General features: G+C 31.8%; 1 pseudogene; it reads left to right on the top strand.

Moving 5' to 3' along the window:
• On the top strand, positions 1 to 1,514 carry LOC107428970 (xylan glycosyltransferase MUCI21-like; annotated as a pseudogene).
• The last annotated feature ends 3,606 nt before the right edge of the window (positions 1,515 to 5,120 follow it).

The following is a 5,120-nucleotide window of genomic DNA, read 5'->3' as shown; positions in this document are numbered from 1 at the left end:
ATGGATAAACTTAGTAAAATGTCTTAATCATGGTGGGATATTTTATTAGTTTGTCTATTCTCATCATCAAAAACCAAAAGCAAAAAGAAACAAGGAAATTAATCTATTCATTTACTAGAAAACCTAAAAGCTTATTGATTTGATAGTATTCCGATTTCTAATTATTTTAGCTGTGAGTTTTCCCAATTTCAACATTACTTGGTCAAATTTCAACCTTCTTTCTTAACCGCTTTTGATTTTATATCTTCAAATTGGATATCCTAAAGTGCAGAACAAAAACGTCTACAATTGAATAGATGGAGCAACCCGAATCCACCCTTTCTAGCGTCTTTGCATTTCCCTATGGAAACCCAAATCAGCTGCGACCACACTCCCCCACGCTATGATCTTTGTTCTATCAATGACACTATTGTCTTGGACCCCACCATCTCTACTTTCTTTGTTGCAGGTCCCACCTGGTGGGACCAACCCGCATTGATGGAGAAAATTCAACCTTACCCTTGAAAGTTTGAAAATTACATAATGGCATAGATAAAAGACATTGTACTCACTTCAAGCACGAAAAGCCATCATGTAAAGTCCACCACAATGCTGTAGCTTTAGTATTCTCTGCAGGTGGGTACATTGGAAACTTTTTCCATGATTTCAATGATGGATTTATACCTCTCTTTATCACCATCAACACAATCTTCCATGATAGAGATGATGTGATTGTAGTATCGGAGGCTCCTGATTGGTGGCTTGTTAAGTATAAAGATTTACTATAAACTTTTAGCAAGCACTCGATCATTTCTCTTGAAAATGATGCTTCCACCCATTGTTTTCCTTCTGCCAATTTTGGCCTTATTTCACATGGTTTTATGACTATCAACCAAACCTTAATGCCAAACTCTAAAACTTACTTACATTTCCGTGACATCCTAGGCAAAGCCTTTGGCCAAAACCACAACCCCATCTCTTATCCAATTGGATCTCGACCGTGCCTTGTGTTCGCTAATCATAGAAATGCCACAGGCTGATTAATCTTAAACCAAGACAAAGTAATTCAGATGATAAACCATGTAGGTTTTGAAATAATTGTTTTTGAGCCTATGGCTAACACCTCATTACATGAAAGTTATGCCCTACTCAATACAAGCCATGCCATGGTAGGGGTGCATTGTACAGCCCTAACCCATTCCTTATTTCTTAGGCCTGGTTTGATATTCATACAAATTGTCCCAATTGGAGTGGAATGGGCTTCAGATGTATTTTTTGGGAGGGTGGCAAGAGGTTTAATGTTGCAGTATTTTGAGTATAAGATCAGAAAGGAAGAGAGTAATTTGATTGAAAGGTACGGAAAAGATAATATTTTGGTAAATGACCCATTTGCTGCTCAAAAACAAGGTTGGGATACTAAGGTCATGGACATTTATTTGAAGGAACAAAATGTTAATCTTGATTTGGTTAGGTTTAAGGGACACATGAAAGAAGCCTACAAGAAGGCAAAGAAGTTTATCAGCAAAAACGATTAGTATGCCTTCGAATGACATAATTAGATATTCTCAAGGATTAATCTATACATTCATATGCAAACATGGTAAGTAAAAGCATGTCGAGTTAAATGTTTAATGACATTATTATATATATAGATATATACAACTCTATGATGGTGCATTGTTAGGTATGTATCGTACCATATGTGTCTAATATTAGATAACATATATGTTAGACAAGGCAACATATTATTTAATGTTAAACACATATGTTATGGTGCATACCAAACATGTCTATATTATTTTTTTATGATGCATGTCTTTTAAAATTATTTTTCTTATATATTTTTAGAGATAATAGAAATGAAGTAAAAAAAAAAAAAATGAGTTTTTCATAGACAATATCATGTTCTAAAAATTTCAAGGGGTATGAACTAAATACTTAATAAATAAAAATGTTAATTCTTTTCATTGAAGCAAAATTGATTTTAGAAAGGAAACACTTCTTGATAGGAATCAACCTTCTTAACTACCCTAACAATATTAACTAAATCAATCCTTCAACCATGATAATGAGTCTTCCAACCAAAGTAATACTATTTATCAAATCATCATTTTCATTTATTTATAGATAAACCTAGTAAAACCAAAATATCCAAACATTTCCAAAATATCAATACATACCAAATCTCCTTGCATTTAACAGTCAAATGAGAATGAATAGGTCTTCAACAAACAAGTACGAAATAATAGCCAAATGCATATAGCTTCCAAATAAATAAAATGGAGTCCAATAAATCTAGCTTAACCTTTTAACATTGACTTTCGAATCTTCACTTCCAACCTCCACATACCACTAAGCCTTAATTGTTTCTTGAAGGAATTATGTAAGGAAGGTAAGTATGAACATTTAATGAGTGGACCTTAAGGAAAAGCCATTTAAAAAAAAATACTGTTACAAAGTATTTAATATAAAGATATAGCTTAAAAGTAAAGTAAAAAGCCATTAGTCATACATTGAGACCAACTTAAGGCATGTAGTGTGCATATCATCAGTATGCCACTAACACATGTAAATAACATATTAAAGCATACAGGGCCATAGGAACACCATGCCACTAACATAATATCCATTATCATAACCTGTTGCACAACCACAACTAGTATTCTAGTGTGTCGTCAACTACCGGGGGAAAAGGAAACTGTTAATTCAATTATTGGCATCCAAAAGATATTACAAACTGGGATCTCCCATTCAACCTCATGAATCACATGATCAAATAAGGGATGGTCAAATAAAACGCATAAGCATAATCCATCAAATCCATATCCATACAGATTGATACACAATAATCCACAATCCAATATTCAATTCATACTCAAAAATTTACAAAAATTTATCAAATAATACCCATGACCATCAAATCAAAATATTCTCACAGTATCCAACATAATCATATACATATATATACATACTTATACATAATTGTATAACCATAAACCATAATTTATTTACGCCAAACCATTCATTTTAATATACCATAATATGCTAATTCCAAATATTTCTTTCATAGCATGTAATAAAACATATGACTTAAGTAATTTCTAAAATAATAATAATAATGATAAGATAATTTATACATCATATAAAATCAAACACATAATTTTCAAAACCATTTCAGAAAATAAAATTCAGTCATAAATCATAGGTCAAACCAGCTCCTCTATCTGATCGGCTCTAATATCGACTCGCGTACCTAAAATAATAATAAAATATTTTTTAAGCTCTAAAAATTAAAACAAATATATTAAATGAATACCAATTGGACAAAATTATCAAACGGCATCCAAAATTTACAAACTTTATATCAATGGAAAGCTTGTGGAATCGGTAACAAGAATCTAATCTCACCTTGGTCCAAAAACACCATTGGTGGTCAAAACACATCGAAAAATTTAGCCAAACTTGATTTTGATGGATCTTTCTAACCGTGGAAAATTTCAACAAATAAAAGTGAATTTGAGGTCATGGGTTTCAAAATAGGGGAGAGGGTATGTGGTCAGACTAAAATGGCAAAATCATTAGAAAAGTAAAAATAGCCACTACTTATTTCACCAACTATATTTGGCAGTTGAGGTTGTTGGAGCATGGGCTTTCCTTGGGGTTGGAGTGTGTAGTGGTTAGACGGCTGGAGATGGGTCAATCAAGGGTGATCCAGTTTGGTGTTAAACAAGTTCGTGGGTTGCCTAATGGGTCTATGGGTCTGATGGGTTTTTGGGACAAAAATGGAATTCTTTGATTTGCTTACTACTGGACATGCTCCCTAACGCATATATACAGGTCTAAGATCTACTAAATGACAAAACTTAAGACTAGTTTGGACACAAATAAAAACTTATGCTTGAATTCAAAACCATAATTTTTTATTCGTAACTCAAAATCGGACATGCTACTAGTTCATGAATTCATATCAATAAGCTCTATGTAAATATAAAAGAATTAAAACCAAAATTCATCTATAAAGAAAAGTAAAACTTAGTAAATTTTGATCAAAGCGCTTAAAAATTTTAAATTTTTAATATTTTCTCAAGGACGGATCGTTACAACCTACCCCCTTATTAAAGTTTTGTCCTTAAAATTTTATATTTGTTATTGAAAATATACAAAGATGTTGACCCAACATGGTTATAATCCAACATAATTCAAATTTTTGAGAAACCACAATGTTTCCGCTAGTAGATACTTCTTATCTTCAAGATCTCACGCAACTCAAGCTAGCTCACACTTGTAAAGCACTAATATCACAATGCAAACCATTAAGCACTTACATTCCAACCCTAAAATGATAACAGCCTTGACTTCAAAGATCTAAAGTTAACCCTTTGAATACCACATCTTTAATACAAAACAAGCTCTAATATCTTCATAAATAGTCCAAAAGTAAGAACCATCCTAAAGTGATCAACAATGAATCCAAAAAAAAAAAAAAAAAAGACATAACAACAACAAGAGATCTTTATTAACTCCTAAAACAAAATAGCACAAGATAATAAACAATTTCAAAGTCATCTCAAATCCGATAATATCACTTTTACAAAAATCTCATCTCTTACTAGTTATAACTAACTCAAATAATCCATCCATCACCCTAAAAAAAAAATCTATAACATAAGTCTAATTCCTTAAACCATATGCTAGTGACCCAAAATTAAAACTGAGATTATTCATTTTTTTTTTCCTCTTTTCCCTTAACCTCTCAACTTCTCACCTTTCTTTTCCATAGTTTCCATTGAATCTCTAATCTGTAATCCTCAAATAACATAGCTTTACTAATTACTTTACTACAGTCACCAAGCAAATTTCCACACTTATTCCAATAAAAGACCTCGAATTTCTCATTAAACCTAATATAATTCTCAAAATTATCAACTCACAAGTAGTAAAGGATGCTAACCATTGCCAAAATAAAATACAATGATAACAAGCATCCAAAAGATCAATTCCAAGCTTTCTCATTATCCTAAAATATCAATATTAAGAAAACCATAATTTCTTTCGATCAAGTAGACTTCAAGAATTCATTTCTCAAACAACGAAGAAATCTAAATATTAATTCTATCATCCCAACTTAATACTAAGACACT

This window comes from Ziziphus jujuba, chromosome 12 (assembly GCF_031755915.1).
Source record: "Ziziphus jujuba cultivar Dongzao chromosome 12, ASM3175591v1".
Lineage (NCBI taxonomy): Eukaryota > Viridiplantae > Streptophyta > Magnoliopsida > Rosales > Rhamnaceae > Ziziphus > Ziziphus jujuba.
The sequence above is the reverse complement of the archived record's forward strand: the minus strand, read 5'-3'. Positions and strand labels throughout refer to the sequence as shown.